At 49.5% G+C, this 23,750-nt stretch overlaps 1 protein-coding gene across 3 annotated transcripts in view; it reads left to right on the forward strand.

Moving 5' to 3' along the window:
- The first annotated feature begins 10,417 nt into the window (after positions 1 to 10,417).
- Dyrk1a (dual specificity tyrosine phosphorylation regulated kinase 1A) overlaps positions 10,418 to 23,750 on the forward strand; it is a 116,789-nt gene continuing 103,456 nt past the window's right edge. For 2 of the 3 annotated variants that reach the window (XM_060370799.1, XM_060370800.1), the window contains exon 1: positions 10,418 to 10,552. The gene's annotated coding sequence lies outside the window, so the exon portion shown is untranslated. The remainder of the gene's footprint in view (positions 10,553 to 23,750) is intronic. The other variant, XM_060370801.1, reaches the window with a different exon arrangement.

Here is a 23,750-nt window from a genome sequence, read left to right on the forward strand (position 1 = left end):
TTTATAAATCTTAAACATAAGTATTTGTTATCTGAGTCATGGGGTTAGTGACGCTTTCTGTGCAGCTTTCTTCTATTTGTGCTATCCAGTAAAAAGGGAGACATAATTTCTTTTTGCTTAGTAAAGTCTGGAGGGGGCTGGAGAGATGGCCCAGTACTTGAGAGCACTGGCTGCTCCTCCAGAAATTCTGGGTTCAGTTTCCAGCTCCTACACGGTGGCTCACAACCACCTGTAACTCTAGTTTCAGGGAATCCAATGGCCTCTTCTGGCCTCTGAGGGCACAGCATGCATGTGATGCACAGACATATATGCCGGAAAACACGCATACACATACAATAAAAATAAATAAGACACTCGGGAAAGCAGCGCCTTCCCCTGGCCCCCTCCCTGAGTATGTGGTAGGCTGGGCTTGTGGCTGGGCCTGGGGGTGAGCTCTGGAGAGCCAGCAACGGTGGCACAGGTGCAGGAGAGCAGGTTCACCCCTCACCTGGGCAAAGTGGGAGAGCTGGCCCTGGTGGTGTGGGCTGGAGGGAGCTGGTGGGCTCAGCAGCTCAGCTAACACCCACGTCCAGAACCAGGGCTTTGAGTTGGCCAAACATCTACCCCGTCAGCATGGGAAGGGGCCGGTCCTGTCTTGACACAGGCCGCCACAGGATATCTGAGAGGAGTCCCTGTGAGGAGAAGCCAGAGGCCTCGAACCAGACCCGTGCGGCACTGTGATGAGCTTTTACAGCGGTGGGGCCAAAGTCTGCACTGTGGGACAGCGGTGGAACACGGCAGCTTCCACTGCAAGATGGTTCTTTGTGTGCGTGCTCGAGTGTGTGTGTGCGTGTGCATGTGTGTGTGTCTGTGTGTGCATGTGTGTATGCATGTGTGTGGTATGCAATGGCAGGAGGTGGATATGGAGGGACAGGGAGATGAGTGGGATTGGGGTGCATGATGTGAGATTCACAAAGAATCAATAAAAAGTTAAAAAATTAAGAGTCTGGAATTAAATACAGATGTGGGAATGGACAGATGTGGGCGTTGTCCCTCACAAGGCAGCTTTTTGACATTTTTCTTTGCCGTTAAGCTGCTGAAGGTATATGCAGAGAGATTTCAGCTGCTAGTTTTGCCTTTTTGGATATGGAAGTTAATACTTGCCACTTGGAGGTCATGGCTACTCTTCTCTGTCAGACAGATGAGTCTGTCATTCCTGTGGTGCATGTGTGTGTGTGTGTGCATCATTTCCTGCGTGCCATCCCCCTTGCTTTCTGCACATGGTCTCTGGAATGTGGAACTCGGCAGGCTGGCCTGTGCGCTGAAGGCACCTTCCAGTGCTGAGGCGGGCAGCCGCTTCTGTCTTTCTGTGGGTGCCGGGACGAAGCCAGAGGAGCGCTTCCCTGACTGAACTATCTCCCAGCACTGGAGCTGCCAAACTGGCTGTCAGTTGGGGTGAAGTGCTAAATGGACAAGTGTAAAGACTTTTATTCGACCGCTTCAGTTGTGGCCTCAGAGGCTTCCTGCCTCTGTCTGCTGATGTGGGCCTAGTCCTGGAAGCCTCGTGCCTTTGTCCAGGGTAACCTAGGCCTGGAATGTCTTCTACCTGAGACTTACTGCTGAACAAGCTCAGCCTTACTTGTTCTCACGGAACGCTGGGCTGGCTGGCCCAACTCAGCTGTTCTGGCTCAAACTCCTCTCCCAGTTGACTTATCCAATCTGGCTTCCCTTTTGGCCTCTGAATTGCTCTGTTTGGTCTCAAACTAACCCCAGAAATCTGCTCTAATCTTCTGGCTCCTTTTCATTCTCTGGCTCATTCTGTCTTCAACCAAGTTCTCTCTTTGTAACCTTTCTCTCTATTACTGTGCTGGTAAAATGACCTCCCCCCTCTCTCTGCATTACCTCTTAAGTAGCTTCCCTTTCCTCTCTCTTCTCGTGAGAGTTGGGCATATCCTATTCTGTCATATCTTTTCTGATTCATCACTTTCTCAGCCACTCAATTAGACATCACTTTCAAACATAGGTGCTTCCTTCTACAAACTAACTTCATTGTTTGGGATTAAAGGCATGCACCACCTCACCTGAACCTAAGCTTTTCTTTACCTGAAACTTGCTCTACACCAGTCTGGCCTTGAACTCAGGTCTGCTTGCCTGGATTAAAGGCATGTTTGTATTCCAGTGGATGACACAGACCTACAAGATCTTTGGATGTGACCTCTTGCCAGGGCAGCCATGTTCTGAATTAACATTCCTCTGCAGACAAGGACACTTTGGGACACCAGGCCGTTGCAGAACTATGTGGACCCACAGGGGCCACAGATGCCACCGAGGTTCTTCTGGGGAACGTGCTTCCTCAGGCTTTGCTGACTAAGCCCTCTTTCTGTGGCAGTGTTAGTTAGAACCCCACCCCAGTTAAGCATCACAGACATCATATCTTGATGCTGGATAAATGACTAGATGGCTTCAGAGTACACAGGGCGAGGAGGCAGAAAAGCAGCAGGGTCTTCTGCTTCCGTGCAGTCACGTGTCTTTACCCTGCACTCTTCCAGCAGAAGCAGGCAGAGTTCTGGGACTTTGACACTAGTTTGGGCAACATACCCAGTTTCAGGCAGGTCAAGCCCACCACAGTGATAGCTTGTCTTTAAATAAATAAATAGAGATAGAAAGAGAGAGGGAGAGACAGACAGACAGAGCTCCCCTTGCCCTTAAAGTATGTATAGGTTAGAAACAAAGCTGTAAGGCGCATTGCAAGATGGGAAGGTAAAACCATCACTACCGGATTGACAAGCAACATAGGGGAAACTGTGAAAATGCTAGTGAGTGCACAATGACACGCTGGCCAGGACAAGCGGATGCTGGGAACTGTTGAGTTAATGAGCCCTTGGGGGCCGTCCTGTTTTGCAAGCTGGGCCTCCTACCCACCTATGAATTCCTGCGGTGAATTGCTTGTCAGCTTCATTGGGGAATTCCCCCTCAGCCCACCAGGTTGGGGGACGCTGTTGCATTGGTGTTGCACTGGATAGTTTTGTGTCAACTTGATACAAGCCAAAGTCATCTGAGCAGAGGGAACCTTAATGGAGAAAATGCCTCTTAAGATCAGGCTGTCGGCCAGATAGGGCATTTTTTAAATTATTGACTGATGGGCAGGGCCCAGCCCATTGTGGGTGGTGCCATCCCTGGGCTGCAGTTCTGGGTGCTATAAGAAAGCAGGTTGAAGTCTGGTGTGGTGGCATGCACCTTTAATTCCAGCACTTAGGCAGAGTTCAAGGCTACCCTGGTCCAGGAGCCAACAGCCAGGGCTCGTGTTCAACAGAGAAACCCTGTCTCAACAAAACAAAAACCAAACCAAACAACAATGACAAAAAGCAGGGGGAGCAAGCCATGGGGAGCATGTAAGCTGCACCCCTGCATGGCGCTGCATCAGCCCCGCCTCCATCTTCCTGTCCTGACTCCCTTTGACTCATGACACGGACTCGTAAGCCAGAGAAATCCCGTCCTCCCCAGTTGCTGTGGTCGTGGTGTTTCATTGCAGCAACAGAACCCTCAGAAAAGTTGGTGGGGTTTAGGAGGATTGTGCAAGGACCTTAGAACTTGGGGCTAGAAAAGCCACTGAGGTTCCAAGCTCAAGCTCAGTGGCTTTTTCTTCCTCTTCTTCTTTTTGGTTTGTAGCCTTGGCTGTCCTGGACTCTTTTGTAGACCAGACTGGCCTCGAACTCACGGAGATCCTCCTGCCTCTGCCTCCTGAGTGCTGGGATCACAGGTGTGTGCTGCCACCTCTTGGCTTCAGTGGGATGTTTTGTAGGAGCCTGGAGTATAAGAATGTTGAAAGCAGTGCAGAAGATGGAGGCCTGGCAGATATGTCTCAGAAGACTGTCCAGCGCCATTTGTGTGAAGAATCGGTGATGTCTGGTCAGCTGGGGCTGAAGGGTCAGCGTGATTAACAATTGGCTGGCACCAATGAAGTTTAACCTTCAAGTTACTGGGACAATTGACGCTGGTTAGCTGGAGCTGAGAAATCAGCGGTGAGTAAGATGGAGCCAGAGTCACTGAGGTGAGGGCTTCTGGGAAGTGTTTTCTTCAGCACACAGAAGCTGTGCTCCAGAGGTTGCCAAGGCTGTGTCTCATGTTGGGTAGTGTGAGAGTCACCCAGGTGAGCCAGGTGTGGAGGCAGAGGCTGTGAACTCTAGGTCAGCAGGACTGTTACATGGAGAAATTCTGTAGCATGGTTTTGAAGGCATGAGGGGTCATGGAGAGCGGCCGAGCTGTGGCAGTGTGTGGTGGTGCTGCAGCCCCTAAAGAGAGCCAGAAGAGGCTATTCCTGAAAGTCTAACCCAGCTGCAGTAAGGGGTCCTAGCGTTTGGAGATGCCATGCTTTGGGATGACACCAAGAAGGGCAGCAGCAGAGAGGTGGGACCAGCCAGAGCCAACGACAAGCCTCGTGTCTTCTGCAGAGGGCAGAGCTGGAGAAGTGACCGGAGCCCCTCGGCAGGGTCCAGAGATGAGGAGTGGGTCCCAGACATTGGACGTTGAGTTATTTACACTGTTGGAGTTTTGCCTTGTTCTAATGCGACTGCACCCTGGTTCTTCCCTCTTGAAGTGAGAAAGCATTTAACTTCATTTAAATTTTTGTAGTAGTCCATGGCTGAAAGACTGAACTTTTGAGATTTTGGGTGTATTTAAGAGATAAGATATTGCCAGTCATGGTGACACACGCCTGTGATCCCAACACTAAGGGAGGTGGAGGCAGGTGGATCTCTTTGAGTTCAAGGCCAGCATGGTTTATAAAGTGAGTCCAGGACAGTCAGCATTACACAGAGAGTCTCAAAAAAACAAAAACAAACAAACAAAAACCCCTAAAACAACAACAAAAACCAACCAAAAAAAAAAAAAAGGCAAAACCAAAAAAACCTATAAAAGACATTAGATGTTTTAAAAAGACTGAAATTTTAATGTGCTTGAATGTGTAAGACTGTGGAGTTTTAAAGTTATGTTTTTAATGTGAGATATTGAATGGGCAGGGAAAGGCTGTGGCTTTTCAGTGCTGTGTTAGTGTCAAGTCCACAAGGGATCACTTATGTTGGCAGTTTTGTGTCAAGTTGACACAAGCTGGAGTCCTCTGAGAGGAAGCAACGTCAATTAAGAAAATTCCTCTAAGCTGGGCGCTGTGGAGCATACCCTTAATCCCAACAGTTAGGGAGGCGGAGGCAGGCGGATCACTGTGAGTTTGAGGTCAGCCTGGTCTACAAAATGAGTCCAGGACAGCCAAGGCTACACAGAGTAATACTGTCCAAAATACCAAATATAAATAAAAAAATACCAAAAATAAATAAATAAATAAATAAATAAAATAAAGAAAAGGGAAATTCTGTAAGATCAGGTTGTAGGCAAGCCTGTATGGCTCGGCAGGGCCCAGTCCATGGTGGGTGGGGCCATCCCTGGGCTGGTGGTCCGGGGTTCTATAAGAGAGCAGGTTGCGCAAGCCAGGAAGCCCTGTGTGAGCTCTGTCCTGACTTCCTTCGATGATGAGCAGTGATATAAATGTGTAAGCCCAGCACACCGTTTCCTCCCTGACTTGTCTTTAGTCCTGGCATTTCAGTGCCCAGTAGAAACCCTAAGACAGCTGTGAGTCAGTGCGGGCCTGCGTAGCTTCCTAAGTGCTGCCAAAGTCACAGCACACTTTCTCAATGTTTGCAGAGTAGAAACCTTGCACACCAACCTAACAATTTCATATTTTCTTTAAGTACTAAAATGAAAAACCTTGTTATCGAGATAGAGAGAGAGCGAGAGAGAGAGAGAGAGCGTATGTGCACACAGGTGTGCATGCTGTGTGTGCGTGTGAGCTATGGGTGTGCAGGTTGGGGGCTCCCTCTCTCACTTCCTCAACTCTTTGCTGGGACTTCATATTTTCTATTTTTTTCCTTAAAGTCCCAGGAAAAGGAGTATTAATGACAATTTGTGAAGGAATTTTGGCAAACGTACACACAGGATGAGAAGGTGATCAGTACTGCTTTTGGGACAAGATGCTGTTTGAACAATTCCACTTCATGAACAACTTGTTGCTGCCCAGGCTCAGGATGGCAGCAGAGGGAGGAGGGAGTTGGGGAGGACTTCCTGTGGGTGTGCTGACAGTGGAGGAGCCCAGAGAGAAACTGCTTAGCATGGTGCTGGTATCCACAATGTGCTTCAATTCCTTCTTTTTTATCCTTTCAGCAGCAAAGAAGTCAATAAGAAGATGGCTCCTCTCCCTGTCTCCCTGAGTGGGCATCAGACCAACACAGAGCACAGACATTCAGTAAACACATTTGGGGGTGACACAATGAGTTTGGTTGAAGTTGCGAGAGCCTGGGTGGGAGACTGTCTACTAGAGGAGCAGAGAGGCGTTGTCAGTGGTCACCTCACGAAGAGAGTGGCTCCCCTCCCCAGCCACTATTCCCTGCCCACTGGTCCTCAGGAAGCTAAAAGCATCGGTTTTGTAAGTAGTAAACTCTTCATTCCTAGGTTTCCCTAGGAACCCCTGGAAGCATCTATGGTACTGTGAACAGCATGAAAGTGTTTATGGGTGACCTTGTAACCTTCCTGGCAGGAAGGTGTGCAGCTTTCCCACTGGCTAGCAGACAATGCACCCCAAAGAACTGGAATTTCCCCAGGAGGGGAAGGCTGGGAGAAGGAAAGGTTCTCAGTACCAGTCAGGAGAGGAATGTGGCTGGCAGGGAGAGATTTCATGCTGACCACCTGTTAGGCCACCTTGCATGGGAGACTGCCGCTCAGAGTTGTGGTCCTGCATCGGGCAGCAGTGACGGGGACCGCCCTCTGCGGGGACTGCGGGGTTGTGCTCACCTCCTGCCTCTAAATCTAACCCTTGGGTCAGGATCCGCTTCCCAACATAGTCTGGAGTGTGTCACTGGGCCTCTCTGTGCCCTGTCCCAGTGTGGCCACACGGAATACATCTCCAGACTCTGTCACTATTATTTGTCCCCTTAATGTGTCAGGGTTGTAGGAGCCCAGGTTTTGACCCAGCAGCTCCAGGGACAACCTCTGTGAGTAACTTTGCGGCCAGCATTACTCTTTCCTGTTGTTAAATTGTTTAAATGACCATACAGTTATGTTTTGTTTTTGGACCTCAGATGTAGAGAACTATTAAGTTCTTAGATTATCAATGTCAGTTTCTGTAAGTCCTTTGTCTTGTTTTACTTTGTTTTAGTATTTTATAGGCATGGATGGCTTTTAAAATCAGAAGTTCCAGAAGGCACTCTATCGGCACCAGTCTGTCAGGATGGGAGGAGCACTGGATCGCAGGGCTGAATTTCAAGCTGTTCTCCTTCTCATCTCCAACCAGGGGCAGAGGTGGGAACAGAACGGCAGTTCCTTTGTCCTTGGAATATTTGGTTTAACTCAGAGCAGATTCCATCTACTCCACCTAATGGGCCTAAAATACTGCTCCACCCAGATGACCTGGGATGTGGGCAGCCAGGAGAAACCTTGTCAGCACTCCAACCAAGTATCCCAAGCGAGGGCCAGGCCAAACCTCAGCCATGCATCGGCCCACAGTTCTGGAAGTTAGGTCCCAGATAAAAACTGAGCTCTCTCTCTCTTGCAAGGTTGAAAGGAGAATCTGCCTCCTGCCTCCTGGCTGCTGGTCAGTGGCCTCAGATTGTCCTTGTCAGTAGTTAGTTGTGCGTGTTCCTAGGTTCAGTTTGCAATAAAGACACGGGTCTTTTGAGTCTGGATCCAGCCCAAAGACCTCATTTTTGTCTTGACGATCTCCGAATAAACACTTTGGTGTGGTGGAAGCACAGGGTTTGGTCACACTGGGGTGTCACTTGCCACTTGTTACCTGTTTGCTCTTTGTAGAGTGGGCGGGGTCTACTGTGTGAGGGCTGCATGCTCTAGACGGAGCTGGACACAATGGCTGAGACCAGGAGTCTTCTCTTTGCCCTCCCAGGCTTCCCAGGTTCTCAGAAAAAAACCCAAGGTTTAATTCCTGTATTTGGTCGGCGCTCGACCTGCGCTTCTTCCAGAGGCTGCTATGTCCATTGCTTGCCACCAGCCATAACTTCTGGGCTGGTTTTTGGTGACATCCATGTCAGACACGATAGCATCCCAACCCAGACATGACAGTTCCTTGGCTGGTGTGAGGTAAGGGATGTACAGGGTAGGGAGAGGGAGCACCTGGCGGACCAACCCTTCCTAATCCCGCTCATCTATAAGCCTTGCGATTTCGCCTCACACTGAGCGCCGTCCAGTTTGTCCCATTTCTTGAGACATTGTCACGGTCGGTCAACGTTACCCGTACATTAAGCAGGTTTTCCCCTTTATCAGCAGTAAACATCTGACAGGGATTTAACTTAGTTTTCAGCGTTGTTTGGAAAGGAAACTGGCCGCTGGGGTGAGAAGGCCAGAGGTGAGGCAGGAGGAGGGAAGAACCAGGCACTAACTCCTGTCAACAGGCCGCTCGTGGCCACTTCCGCTTTCTTCAGATTAATTATGTTGACTGTGGGCTTTCATTGCACCAACAGCGCAGCCGAAAGTACCTTTACCGGATGCGCAACTTTGTGATGTCCCGGACGGTCCAGAGCAAGTCATTTTCCTTCCCGTGCCCCTCTTTGCTTTCGTTTTAACTCTTTTTCTTTCCGGCCTGTGTTAAGTTGAATAGCTGTTCAGTGTATCAACGCTGTACTAACCCTAGGTTTATTGAAAATCACCGAAAGCAGTGTTTCCTGCCTAGACCAGTGTTTACCAGTGTTTTCACATTTGTTTGTAAGACTGCAGCTGTTGCAATTGTTGCAAAGAGCATAGGTAAAGCGTTAAAACAAATATAGAAAAAATCAAGTGTAGAAATGGATCCAGAGACGTCTGGTGTGCAACAGTGTATACACGCGCGGCCCTCGTTTCTGTATGCCCCTTCGAGCTACTAGTTAGCGCCATTGCTGCAGGATGGGTACAAAATGCAATTTCAGCCAGGGGCTGCCCACTAATCACAGAGCAGCTAGCTCGGGAGACTTCGGTGGCCGGAGAGCACACGCAGCGGTCTTCAGCCGGGCGGAAGGCGTGCATCGGGCACGAACGAGGGGCAGGATTGCAGTACGGGCTCGAGGGCCCAGGCTCCGGGGACCGGGGTGACCTGAGACAAGCAGGGACCAGGAAAAAAAAAAGAAAGCAAGGCCGGGGCTGGTCGGCCGGACATTCCGATGGGGCGGCCGGGGCACGGGCGCCCGGGAGCGTGCCCGGCCTGGAAAGTTTCGGCGCGGCCCGGCGCGCTCTCGCGGCGAGCTAGCGGCGGCCGCGCGCCCGCGGCGGAATTCCTGAGGTGAGGCGGCGAGCGCGGGGAAGCCCGGCGGCCGGGGGCTCGCGGCGCCGGCCCGCGTCCCGGGCGGCCCGCCCTCCGCGCCCCGAGCCTCCCCGGGGCCGCGCGGCCGGGCGGGGCTGCGGGCTCGCGGGCGGGCGCGCGCCGGCCGGGCCGCAGTCGGCGCGGGGGCGAGCGCGGGGGCGGGGCGGCCGGCGCGCGCGCTCCCGCTCGCCGGCTCGCCCCCGCGCTCGCCTCCTCTCCCCTCCCCCGGGCGAATCACGCGCCCTCCTCTGACACTCGTAGCGGGCCCGAGCTCCGAATTTATCCTTCACGTGACCTGAGGGGGGTTGGGTGGTTGGCTGGGGGACGGAGGGCAGCGCGGAAGGAGGGAACGGAATCTGCCGTCTCCCGGGCAACAGGCCCCGCCCTCCGGCTCGGGGCGGGGGGCGGGAGGAGGACGTCAGCACGTCAGCCGGGGTTTTGCGCTTTGATTGACAGTTGCTATAGCGACCGGGTCGGTCCGTCGCCATTTTGTTGGTTGGTTTTTTTTTAAACCCTTTCGCTTCCCGCCCGAATAATAATAAAAAGCCCCATTGGAGTGAGGCGGGGGTGGCGGCGGCAACCGCGGCGGGGGGATCCGGGGAGACTGCTGCCGTCGCCGCCGCCGATCGCGGCCCAGGTCGGGCTGAGAGAGCGGACTCCCTGAGCGGGGGTGCGGGCGCCGCCGCCGCCGCCGCTTCTGCTGCTGTTGGTGCCGCCGCCGCCGCCGCCGCCGCCGCCGGCGAGCGGGCGGGACCGGTGTGAGTGTGAGGGAGCGTGTGCGAGGGCGAGTGTGCGCGCCGTGAGTGTGCGCGAGTGTCTGTGCGGGATCGGGGGCGGGCGGTCCGGGCTCTCCGGGCGGACGAGCCGCCGCCGCCGCCGCCGCCGCCCGGGCCCCGGCGCTCCTCGCTGCGCAGCTTCGGCGCGCGCGCCATTTTGTGAGGTTTCCCCGTCCTCGTCGGCGAGAGGCGGCCGCCCGCCCGCCGCCGCCCTCCGCGCCCGCCCGGCCCGGGCCCCGCCGCCCGCCCCGGGGGCCCGGGGACTGCGGAAGCCGCCGGGAGGGGCCGCCGCCTCCCCGGCCGCGGGCGCCGCCGGCCCCGCCGTCCGGACGGGAGCCGGGAGCCGGGGGCGGGGAGAGGCGGCCGGGGCGGCGCTGGCTGCGGAGGCCGCGGCGGGAGCGCGGCGGCGCGGGAGCTCGAGGCGGAGACTCGGCGGAGGGAGCGGCGTGAGCGCCCCGCCATCGGCCCGGTGAGTGTCCGCCCCGCCCGGCGCGGCCTGCGCGCGGCTCCCCGGGGCCCCGCGAGCCGGCCCGGCCGGGCCCGCGGAGGGAGGGAGGGACCTGCCATCTTAGAGCGGGCGGGCGGCGGCGGCGGGCGCAGGCCGGGGCCGCGGGCGGGAGCCCGGGCGAGGCCGCGGCCCCGAGGAAAGTTGCGGCGGGCGGGCGGGCGGGAGCCGCGGCCTGGGGCCGGCCGCCGGGGCGCAGGGGAGGAGGCTGTCCTCCTCCTCCTCCTCCTCTTCCTCCTCATCCTCTTCCCCCAGCTCCTCCCTCGTCCCTCCTCTCGGTCCCCACCGGCGTGCGGAGCGCCGGGGTTCTAGGCAAGGACAATGCACGGCTTGAGGCCCCGGGGCTGGCCGCGGGGAGGCGAGGACGCGGGGCCGGGAAGGTCGGCGAGCCTGTTGGCTCTGAGGCCCTGTGGGCCCGCGCCCGGGCCTGGGCGCCCGGTGTGCTCGGAGGCCGGGCGGCGACCCCGGGCCCGGGTGACCTGCTTAGCCGCGGGAGGAGACCCGGGGTGGATGGATACCTGTGTACCCTAACAAACTTCACCAGGCTCTTTATAGGCACCGGGGCCGCTGGTTAGCAGCACCGAGAGAGGGGCCCCTCCCTACCCCGAAATAGTTAAAAATGGCAAAATCCGTGAGTCAGTGGCTCCACGACTTGCCTGTCCTTCGCCCAGCCCCAGATTGTGTGAATCCTGCCGCCAAGGTGCAGCATCATCTGCTTCTCGAGTTCCGCCACATTGCCGGAAAATAGAGCTGCTGTGTTCACACTCGTAGATTAGTGCCAGGCATTCGGAACTTCAGTTTTCCGGATTCCCCAGCTTACCCTCCCAGTAGGAAACATTACCCATTTTACAGATGAGCACACTGAGCCCAGAGTGCACAGTGACTAGTCCAAGGTCATACAGCCAGGACTGCAGGAGGCAGATGTCAGTTGTTAGCCTGGGTTTCTGATCCTTAGCTGGTAACTTACTATTAAGTACTGAGTCATGACTCAGGGCTGTAACTGGGAGACTGGGTACAGCTCTTGGTGGAGTTAATTTAGGGTTTGCACAAGTGCAGTTAGGATGAGCCCTCCTAATGGAACTTGTCACCTCTGGAGCAAACTGGTCTGCTTTTGAGTGAAAGGACTGACAAACACTGGCTTTGTTCTTCACATAGAAATTATAGTGTAGAGTTCTTTTGTATATTGATGACGAGATAAAGTTCGCTGGTTTTTTTCTTTAAGTTTTTCTTTTGACACTTTGTACTTTGCGAGTGAAGAATAGCTATTAGGTACTTCGATTTGAGATGTTAATTACCTTACTTTTTGTTTCTTAAATTTCTCTTTGTGGTTCTTAAAGAATGAGGTTTTTAGGTGGACTTGAAGTGGGAGACAGGAACTCCGCTTTCCTGGTTGAGGTGTCAAAGGAATAGTGGTTAAGAAAGTTTATTTAGTTTTAGTCACTAGATTTTAGGGTGCATGTCTTAAAGACTCCTGCCCTTCAGAGCATTTGCCTTGGCATGGCAGTGGTGTGTATGGTAGCTGTCCAAATGGAATTAGACTTCAGATCTTGCCAAAAAGTTAAAGGCTCTTGCCAGCATCTACAGCGAGTTCTCTTGTAAAAATGGCTAGAGAAAGTTCATATTTGCTCACAGAGGCCTAAGTTGATAAATTCTCCTAGAGGGTCGCTCCTGGGTCTGAAGGCAAGCACACACATTTCTTCCCTGGTTTGAAGAGCTTGTCTTGAAAGGGATAGAGTGGAGTGATGGTGAGGAGTATTAGTGGGGGTGGGAAAATGACTGACTGACCGAGTGAGTGAGAGCTTTTAAAGACATTACGGTGTGTGGCCTGTTAAGAGTTTAACCTCAACCATTACTGTGTGCTAGGGATTGAAAAACAAGATTCAAGAGAACATGGATAGTCAAAAAGACCCTTGACCATAAAAATGTCCCTTGAGAGCTTGAGCTCTGTCCTTTAGCTTTATTTGTGGCTTCCTGTGTTTGTGACTTACAGATGGGAGTGAAGTGGTAAGTGTAGCAGTGTGCTTAAGGAACTTAGGTCTGTGCAGTGCGTGAGCCTGGAAAGGTGAGGTTAGTCCTTGGTGCAGGCATGAACTTTGTCATCGTGTTATGTAACTGCAGAGAAAGAAAGTACTATGTGCATTTCCTTCTAGATTATTTTAAAGCTTTTTAATAGCACAGAAATTTAAATTGTACAGATACGTTTAGAGTGTTTGGTTGGCAGATGTCTAGTTACAGGAGGAAAATTTGGATAGAGTTTTGGGTGGCGAAGAACTGTTTGTGTACTACATGGCATTGCATATAGGACTCGTAGAGGGTGGTCTGAGTTTGTGGCTGTCTTGGTCCTTGTGATCAGATGAGTTAATTTGTGACTTTACTCTTGTTACAAAGAGCTCTCACTTTGCACCTGCCAGCAACTTCTCCCAAGAAAGAACTCAGCCTCCAAACCATACACCAGGAGTTTCCCGAAAGCCTGTGAAGAACTTGGCTCTGCACTTGCAATTCTTGGTCCTAATAATTTCATGGTGTTTCAAAACAGCAGCTTGGCACTAACAGTCCACTTTCTGTTGAGAGTTTTGGTGGCTTTTCCTCTGTCTACACTTGACTATTTCAACCCTTGCTTGGAAGATGTCAGACTGGGTCACTTGTGACCTGACAGCAGCTCACCTGTTCTGGTGAGCTGTCTGAGTACAGTAGCAGTGTATGGAGTGCGTAGTCGTGCCTTCGAGAGACTGGGACCGGTATTATCCTGGCCGTGTGTCTTTGATGGTGAGACAGCCTGTGGCCATTCGGTGCTTGTACAGTTTGGGATTATGAAATACGGGGGTTAAGATTGCTGTTTAGTGACGGGGGGGGGGGGGGAGAATCACCAAGGTATTTCAGGTTACATGAAGGTTTTCTTTTGTTGTCCCTAAATGAAGGAATCTTTTGCAATCTTGCTTCATGTCAACCTTAGGTTAAGCTAGAGTGTTCAGTCTTCTGTTGGGCATGTGAGAGTTGATTGCCACTTTCACATGACTAAAAGAAAGGTTCACATTAAATAATGTAGGCAAGTCTTATTTTTTAAATTTTGGTTTCATTTTGGTATATAACAACAATGACTTGAAAGTAACACTGCATTAAAAAAACAGCTGTGATTTTAAAGTTATATTTTGGCATTGAAATTCTCTTGAGAATTCTGCTCTGAGTTGCAGTTCTTGGTTGAGAATGAAACTGTACATGGGACATCTAAACTGCTGTGGTTCCACCAAGGCAGACTTTTCTAGACAAAGCACCACATTGCATTCTTGACAGTGCTTCATAGATGCCACTGTGCTCAACAGTGATTTTATTATTATTACTGTTAATAAGGTGTATTTTGACAAGATACAAACTTTTTTTTACTAAGGGAAATATATGTAATATACAGTAGTCATTTAAAAATTCATGTCTTTATGATGAGTCAGTTTATCACGTAAAATTGAAACCTAATTGAGATTTTTTTTTTTTTTTGCTGTGATGGTTTGACATGGAACGAAACCAGCTTTTTTAAGGGATCAACTCTTCTTTCAATAACATCGTTAAAATCAAACCCTAATCATTTTTGTTCCTCTGTTTTTTTAGAGTTTGAAAAGCAAAACAAAATTTCAGTGATCAGTTGATTTTTATTTAGAAGGGATTTTTATTTAGTGAGATTACAGCTGAGGTTTATACCTTGAAATGTATGTTTGGGTAGAAGGATGTTGGCACTGTGGCGTTTCTCCCAGGCCTTCCTGATGCCTGGTTAGGGGCATTGAGGTCGTATGGAGCATAGTATGAACACAGTGAGCAAAGGCTCTGTGCAGTGGCGTTCAGGGTGGCAGGACAGAGTCTCAGTAGGTGTCGGTTGTGTGGGGTTTCCTTACCTGTGACAGGAGGTTGGCAGTTGTCAGGGTCTTGTGCAGACAACTTAATGAATGTGTCTGTTTCCTTTCCCTGTATCTTTTTTAGACACACTGACTCTTTCTTTTTCTGCATTACTGCCTCAGAGATGCCTTTCCTGTGTCGTGTTCCCCCCACCCTACCCCAGGCTGTACTGAGAATTAAATCTAGGACTTACACACACTAGGCAAGCATTTTCCACAGCAACCCCCCTCCCCCCGCCTTAAGCCAAGCAGGACTTTCTACTTTCTTTCACAACCTTTATTGCTGATGGCTGTATAGTGAGTCATCAGTGATTTATATATACTTATTCATTTAATGTCCGTCTCTTCCTCTCCATTAGATTGTCCATTTGGACAACAGTGTGTCTTTTTTTTTTTTTCATGTGCTGTTGGTCATATTTAGTCATGTGGCCTTATTTAGCTGCATGCAGCTTGGGATTTGTGGTCTTTGGTAGGGTTGCTGTTTATTTGGCTGAGAATTTGCTTCTACTCTGGACAGGCAGAAAGAACGAAAATTAAACATTGCTTGTTCACTTCCAAGTATTTTGGTAGAAATCTCTGGAAGTAAGGCAGTTTATTGAACAGTAACTGTTTTGATTTGGTCATTAAGCTTTTGGTTCTGTGATATATACATCTGTAGTCTGATGAGAAGAATGAATTTGTACTTTTTCATAGTGAATGTATTTGGGCCTAATATCACTATTTTCTGATAGACACAGTTCTTTATAATTGTAATTAAATCATGTGAATAATAGAATCTAAACTTTTGGATTTATCCTTAGCAGTCTGCTCTGGGCCATACTGTATGTGTGGTCATGCTAGTGACTAGTAGATGACCCCAGACCAACACTGGCCAGGCCTTCAGAGTCTGAGAGTCCCTAGGCTGGTGAGGGTGACCGCAGTAGGATTCACTAGCTGCAGTGCCTCCCCAGAGCCACGGCTGTGAGGGAGGGTTAGTGGATCTCCAGGGCACCAGGCAGCTGAGAGTGCTCCCTTCTGGAGAACCGGTCAGGTTGTTGGGTTCCCAGGCGCAGATATTTTTGTATAGTTTTGGGATGACCTCTGAAACGAGCTTTTCTCCTAAGGGTTCCAGGTCATCCTGATAACAGCACAGAGACTGAGAGGCTGAGGGAGTTGACCCATCCCCCACAGAGGAGGAAGGAAAGAAGCTGGGTGCCTGAGCTGCAGTAGAACGCAGATTGGGCTGCTGCGCTGGGCTTCTGGCATGTATCCCTTGTATAGAACTGCATGGCTGGTGTGTGTACAGCCCCCCATTTTACAGGACACCTGCGTGTCTCAGACACAGTGCTTTCATGCAGGAGCTCTTGTCTAGGAAGTGGCTTGTAGGGTTAATTTTCTTTTAGTCCAGCAGAAAGACAGTCCAAGTTAGAGGAATGGTTAAAGGTAAGAAGCGAGGTTGTGTAAGGTGTGGTTTTAGCAGGACCAGGTGGGTGGCCTTGGCGTGCACAGATTGGTGGGCTCTTAGCATGATTGATGGAGCACACACAGCTTGTGACCCCAAATTATTACTTTTCCTTCTTATCTGGTTGCTTATAGTTTTCACTTGTTGGAATTCACTCCATTGGCTTCTCCAATTTAAAATGGAAGTAGGCTCAGAGGAATGTCCTTCCCCTGTTATCAGGTTGGCACTATTTTTATCACTCAGCTGGCTGTCGTTTTTTAGAGGTCAGAGGTCAGCCTGCCACATGTCCTCTTTCCTGAGGAAGAATGGTGTCTGACAGCTGTCACTTGGTGGGCTTGTCATGGGCGGGGCTAGGAAAGACATTCCTGGGGCTTAAGCGAGTGGGGACCATTCCGCTGAGGACCTTCTGGCCTTACCCACCGGACAGGCTTTTTCTTCTTAGTGCCTTTCCCAGCCATGGAGGGTTTCGATCTTAGTCGCACAAGCGCTTTGTGTGCGTTTGTGATCACACAGGCAGCTGTAGTTTTTAAATACTGATGGGGCCCGAGACCTCGGCGTTAAAACGTGAAGTGCTTGGGGTGCTGTCCCGTTATCCTTATTCTCATAGGCCCATAGGTAGTGACTGCTCACTGGTGTTCTGCCAGACATGCTCTGCGGACGCTTATGTGCAGTTACATATGCATTGCCTGTAACGTGTGCTGTGCTGTAAAACCGCACAGTACATAAACTCCATCTCCTCCCCCCAGCTCCCCCTTCTCTGGGTGGCACTGGGGAAGCAGACCCAGGATACTGTGCATACCTGGCAAGCATCCTTAATCTTGTTTTTCATATCCGTAGTTGTATGTGTCTGTGCATGTATGCAATGTCTGTGCATTTAAAACCGAAGACATACTAAACATACAGCCTTTTGACCCTTTGACATAAACTTACTTGTCATGAAAACATTGACTTGTCAGCTGGTAGGTCAGCCGCCTTCCCTTGCTCTGTGTGTGTGTGTGTGTGTGTGAGAGAGAGTGTGAGTGTGTTGTGCATGTGCGTGTTGTGCACATGCGTAAGTGTGACTGCACACTGAACCTAGGGCATCACCTGCTGCAGGCCAGTGTTGTAGCAGTGAGCTGGGTCATCCAGTCCTTTAGCTTACACCAGTGCTCTGACATTAGCCTTGTGTTCACTGTGCCCCAGCAGGCCTTGAGCTCAGATCTGCTTCAGCCTACGAGTAGCTGGGATTACAGGCCTGGCCTGCCTGCCTTTATTTGTTTTGGTGACAGGCTCTCTGTAGTGACTGGTCTGGAGATTACTGTGCAGCTCAACACTGGCTTCAGACTCATAGCAATCCTCCTGTGTCATCTCTGGTGCTGGAATTAATAGGAATGGGCTACTATACCTGATTTCCTTGTATTTTTTTTAAAAAACTTTTTGTTTGTTGTTTTGATTGCAAGGTCTTGCTGTGTATGTCTGGACTTGCTATGTAGACCAGACTGGCCTTGAACTCCGAGATCTGCCTGCCTCTTCCTTGGAGTGTTAGGATTAACATGTGTGTCCCCATGCCCAGCCTTCTTTAAAATATGTGTACGGATGTTTCTGGAGGAGTGTATGCCATGTGTGCATAAGTACTGTGTGGTGCCAGAAGAAGGTGTTGGGTCACCTAGGGCTTATAGGATCTGAGCTCCTCTGGAGGAGCAGTATGAGCACTTTCTAGACTCTTTCCTCGCTCTCCCTCCATCCGTCCTCCTTCCCTCTCATTTCTTACCTGACAGGATCTCATGTAGGTGAGGTTACCTTGAGCCTCTTACTCTCCTGCTTCAGCCTCTGGAGTGTTGTTGCAGGCGTGTGTCACCATGTCCGCTCTGCCACAGCTCGGGTTCAAACCTGGGCGTCATGGGTTATAGGTTTTGTTTCATTTGTTTTGGTTTTGATTGGGAACGCTTTCATTTTGTGTGTATTCTTTGGTTGATTTTGTTCTCAGGAAGGGATATTAAGCTTGTTTTTATGCTTTGCTGTTTTGAATAGTGCTGCTCTTGCGTACACTTACTGGCATATACAGTTAGGCTCTGAGCATTTGCTGAGGATGTATCCTGTTCATAAGGAAAATACGTACCAGCTATTAGCACATTTGAACATATTTGCCAAATTGTCTTCTAAAATATTGTACCAATCTATGTGTTTATAGTCAGTGTCTCAGTGCATTTTCCCAATTCTTACGAGTGCCGATATTTCAAAGTTTAACTTAGTTGGCAGTTTGGATTTGCTTTTGTTTAATTGCGACTGAGGGATGAATTTGAACATTTTGGACTCTACTCCATGCCTCCCCTATCCCATTATGCTTCTAGCCAACTTGGGATCCCCTTGGCTCCGACTCCTGAATGTTGGCATTACAGGTATGGATCCCCAGGCCTGGTTTAAGGCCAGTGTTTTTTAAATAACAAAATACTCCTGTTTGTTAGATACATAGTTGAAGCTAGAATTAATTATTTTCTGGTTTGCTGTTATTCTGTGAGTAACTGGTGCTTTATAAACATGAAAGTCTGGAGGGTCTGCATGCCCTGGGTGTGGGTGTGAGTGGTGGTCGCTGCGGATTGTAGAGGGCAGGGCAACTGATTGCTTTAGCACATGTGGGGTCAGAGAAAGTGAGCGCCGGCCAGACTGGAAGGCCATGTGAGGGTTCGTGGGAGCACAGGGAAGGTGAGGTAGTTGTGAGTAGAGCTCAGTATGGCAGGCAGGCTTCCTGTGGTCAAGTGCATGGGCTGTGGAGAGGAGAGGTGAGGGAAGAGAGACAGACCGTGAAGGGGAAGAAAGAAAACAAGATGGAAGGATGAGAGTTCTGGCTGATGGACAGGTGATGTAGTAAGGAGGATTTGGAAGGCCTGTAGATGTGAAGGCTCAAGAAGGAAAAGGCAGAAGACAAGACATTGGAAGTAGACGTTCTCAGCGATCCTCGGAGAGAGCAGCAGGAATCTCCGGATTCACGTAATAGTGTGGCTGAGTCTCTGTAGGGGGAAAGCAGGTGGATTGAGCCAGGTTATTGGGAGGGTGACCTGGGAAGGATGGCATAGTTCTAGAGTAGAATGGTTTTAGTGTGACAGTTGAGGCTCCTTCCTTCTGAGGACTGGAAGAAACCACAGAGAATTATTAATGCACTTTGTGTCTTCCATTATGATGGGGGTGGAAACAGTTTGCAGCACCACTAAGGATGAGAGAGAGAAAGTGGCGTGGTGGGAAAAAGGGGTTTAAAACTGACACGATCTTGACACACACACACACACACACACACACACACACACACAGCTGACTTGGAACTCACTATGTAGCTCAGGCTGGCCTTGAACTCCCTGAGAGCTGCTTTTCCCTGTCTTCTGAGTACTGGGATAAAAAACATGTACCACCATGCTGGCTGAAACTGTGTATTTATTGAGCACCTAAAAGTGCCAAACATGGAGCTGGAGCCTGGAAATCAACTCTAAAACAAGAGCCACTGTTGTCTTTGCCATTATGGAAGTATGTTCTGGTGGGAAAAATCTTTTAGTTTCCTGAGTAGGATTAAGGATACAGTCTACAGTAGACATAAATTTTCATTTAAAGAGACACAGGTTCTGTGATTTCATGATCCTAAAAATATTTTTGAAGGTCAAAAATTAGTCCGTTTGACAGTTAGTTTTGAGCTAAACTATATTTAGGTATAAACAGGGCTCTAGTCTCTGAGAAAAATACTGTGCTGAGGGTTGTTGTGATTTGATCACCTTTTTTTGAAAACTGTCATCCCAGTCATGATTTTTTTTGCTTTATCTTTTTATATCAGACACATTCATTATTGATGGCTAATTCCTTTTGTGATGGAAAAGATTGTGAAAGTTCTTCAAAATAGCACTGATAAGAAAATGAATAGGATCTCATTGAGTACAGTCTAATTTTGTACATTTTCTTATAGTAATTCTATAGCACTGTTTAAAGTGTTGGCAAATCTAGGTAAGTTCCCCTGGGAACTGGCCAGCAGTTACTCAGCAGTATTCCAGTTAGGTGTACAGAGGGAAGAAAGAAAGTGAAGTTAGGAGTCACAGCAGATCGTTTGGGAAAGGCTGTGTGCTGACTAAGTAAAAAGTAGAGCCCGGGAAAGGATGCAGGCCTCTGGTGAAGGGTAGGGAGTAGAAGTTGAGGTGGCTGGGCAGCAGTGGAGAGGGATTTGGTCCAGAGAAGCAGCAATTCTCTCTCATTAAAAACAAAAGGAACCTTCTAGCCAGAGGTTGTGGTGCTGAGCCTGTGGAAGCCAGAGCTCAGCCTCTGGTTGCATTCCTCAAGGTCCACCACCTCTTCTTTTCCAGCCCAGAGCTCACTGGTCAGGCTAGCCTGGTGGGCAGATGAGTCCCTAGGGATCTGCCTGTCTCTGCCTCCACAGTACTGGGCTTATGGGTGTATGCTCCCCCCCCCCCCCGTTTTTTTTACATGGATGCTATGGTCGAACTTAGAGCCTCCTGTTTGCATACCTAGAACCTAGCATTCAGAAAGGTGAGACAGGGCGTCAGGAAAGACTGGAGGCTGGGCTGAATTACTCAGTGAGACCCTTATCTCAGAACAAACAAAATAAAAGTAAAACCAAAAAGAAAACCAAAACTCCTCCCAAAGCAAAAAACAAAGAACCCCCTCCCCCCCCCAAAAAAAAACAAAACAAAACCTCAAAACACCAAAAACTTAGATGGTGGTGTTGTGACTTTTAGGGTAAATACTAAAGGAATCATAAACCTGGGTTCTTCTTGCCTAGGTGACTGACTCCTGCTTCAGCGCTCTGCACCGCAGAACTGACTGACTCCATCTTTGCGCCACTACTCCGTGTGGAGTTACTGCCCTGTTTAGGTGACTTGCTTCCTCACTCAGTTTCAGCTGTGACGCTGCTTTGTTGGGGAAGGCGCTGCCCCTCCCTCAGTTAGGCTTAGTTGGTAAGGTCTCAGGTCTGCATTAATTCTCTGTAGAAATTAGCAGTGTTTTAACTGAAGTAGTTTGCAGTCTTAGGCATTCCAGGTACCTAGCACAGTATAAGCACTAAATAAATAAACATTTGTTGATTGAATCAATATACTTCTTAAATTTTTTTCTTTAGTTAGTTCCAAGGGTCAAATATATGTAACAGGACATATTCACACTTGGAATAAAGGGTAAGAAAGGGAATTTGAGAACCTAGAAAAAGAAAGAGGTGGAGCCTTGTAGAGATGACTAAAACTGGAGTTGGGTTGTGGTGGTACACTTACACCAGCTTTTTAGGCAAGACTGTAGGGAGTCGAAACTTCATAGAGAATTCTGGGCTACAGGGTGAGACCCTTAAAACAGAACAAAAACAAAACAAACGTTTAAATGTTGACCTCAAGCTTACAAAGAATTGTTATAGCCAGGTAGTGTGGGCATACGCCTTTAATCCCAGCACTCAAGAGGCAGAAGCAGGCAGATCTCTGAGTTCCAGGCCAGCCAGGGATACACAGAGAAACCAGGTCTTGAAAAGCCAGCCAGCCAACCAACCAAATAAACAAAAAACTAAAGAGACTCTCCAGTGTTTATGAGCTGTGCATAGGAGAAAGATACTTATCTGGAAGGTAATGCTTGTGAATGCCTACTTTATGTTGGGGCACACTGCTGCGCGGGAAGAGGGAAGATGGTGCCGTCCCTGCTGAAGGAAGAGCCTGTTTCAGCAGTCTCTCGATGCCCGTAAAGCTTTTAGTGGCTTTTAGGAGCAGCTCTGTTGATGGGGACAGGGTCTAGCAAGCTGTCAGCACCCAGAGGTGTGCATTGCCTGTCCTCAGGGCGGTGTATGATCCCGGAGAGGAGTCGGCCTGAATATTAAGTTCTTCATTCATTACTTCTGCCCAACAGAGCAGCAGTTATTCACCTGGAACTTAAATCAGCTTTGGAGTAGTTTTCATGCGCACGTTTAAAGCTAGTATAGCTTTGAAAAGTGACGAAAGTGAAGAAAGGAGTATGGATGGCTTTTGGCCTAAATTTTCCCCTTCAGTTGTTTGGGTGACAGAGCAAGAATGAGGGAGTTGATTGTGTGGAGAGGTTTCTGAAAAGTGAATCTTGTAACTAATCTTGTAGTCAGAAACTAGAGAAGCTGACAGTCTTGCCAGGTGCAGCAGTTTTGTTTTGTTTTTGTTCTTGTTCTGTGAGGAAGGGTTTCTCTGTGTAGCCTTGGCTGTCCTGGAACTCACTCTGTAGACCAGGCTGGCCTGGAAATCCAGAGATCCACCTGCTTCTGCCTCCCTGAGTGCTGGGATTACAGGAGTGTGCCACTGTGCCTGGCTAAACTTTTTTTTCTTTCACTGCAATTTTATGGCTTTTTTTTTCTTTCCAATAACTAGTTTCCATAGTAAATATTTGGAAAAGCAAAACCTTGAGTAATTTTCTTGAAAATGTCCATCTCTGCCTGGCCTCTTGCTGGGTTCTCGGGACATAGTTGTAGATCAGGTTGTGTAACTGGTCCTTGCCCCATGGACCTTTCCTGTTCAGCTAGAGCTCACTGGAGAGACTGGAGAGAAAGGGAGAAAGAATATGGTTTGTAGCCTGTGCACACAGCTTCTGTATTCTTGGGCTTAGCTTTGATGGTTACACGTAATTCTACTTTAATCTCTGGCAAGATGGGATTGGGGTTGGCATAGTAGTACCAAGGTAAAATGTTGGTAAAATCTCCAACTTGTTGGCAGTTTGAGACAGTCTGTGTAGCTCAGGTTGGCTTGGAACTCATTCTAGCCCAGGCTGTCCTTGACCTGAGGGACCCTTCTTTGTCAGTCTCAGAAGTCACAGGCTTGTGTTCTCACTTTTGTCTGTGAGATTTCTTTCTTTTCTTTTTTCCTTTTTCAAGAAGGGCTCTGTAACCCTGAGTTTCTTCTATAGAATAAGGCCTTCTTAGTAGCCACTGTTGGCCGCCTGCATGAGTGAGCTGTTGGACAGACGCTTCTTATTAGGTGCTGCACCCTGTTCAGCAGCCCTATGAGATACGTGGTATCATTTGTATTTTAGGTTAGACAAGTAGGGTGGAGGGAATTAAATTTGTTTCACATTGCTCCTACAGCTCAAAAGCCAAGTTCAGCATTTTGAGAGAGGAAAGCCAGCCTGCAGCCCTGTGGCCAACCTTTGGTCAGTCATCACCCTTAGCACTCACTATCCAGGGACAGTGCAGGAACTCTTCCATGGTGGGTGCTGGGAGCCCAGCTCTGTTGTTTGGTGCAGTTGTGTCACACTTAGGGGTGGGAGGGTCCCATCCTTCCTGTGCTGCTGCCTCAGGAGAGCCAGGTACATTGTAGAATTGGTGTTAGTGGCAGTGTGTTTTCCAGATGCAGCAGCAGAGAGAGTCTACACTTTCTGTGTTCATTGGTGTCGACAAGTGCAGTGGTTGAGTCTTGTGTCCTCTTCATTGAGCTGGATCTGTGGCTTGACTTTGTGCACACATCTGACTGTGTGCCTGTCATAGAGGGTTTTCTTTCAGTTATGTTCAGGCTAGCCGAAGCCAGGGCTAGTTTCTAACTGAACTTTTACTTAGACCATGCTAAGAAAGACAATCCTGTGATAGGTAGGGTGTTCCGGGATAGCCAGGGCTACAGTGTGAGAACCCCTCCCCCCTTTTATTAAAAGTAATTGTGGCTAAAACTTGAAGTTGGTTTCCTTGATAGCAGAATAGTTGAAAATAAATCTCCCAGTAGAGCCGCAGGTGTGGCAGAAGGAACCCCAGTGTGCAGCAAACAATACTGTTTTCTCTTGCTGTGTAAGAGTAGCCTCACAGAGTTAGCATCCTTAAGGCAAGACATGGAATCATTACCTCAGCTTCTGTGCGTCAGCTTCCTTGGTGCGCTTCAGCCGAGTCCTC

The sequence above is a fragment of the Meriones unguiculatus genome, chromosome 17 (genome assembly GCF_030254825.1).
Source record: "Meriones unguiculatus strain TT.TT164.6M chromosome 17, Bangor_MerUng_6.1, whole genome shotgun sequence".
In the NCBI taxonomy this organism is placed as follows: Eukaryota; Metazoa; Chordata; class Mammalia; order Rodentia; family Muridae; genus Meriones; species Meriones unguiculatus.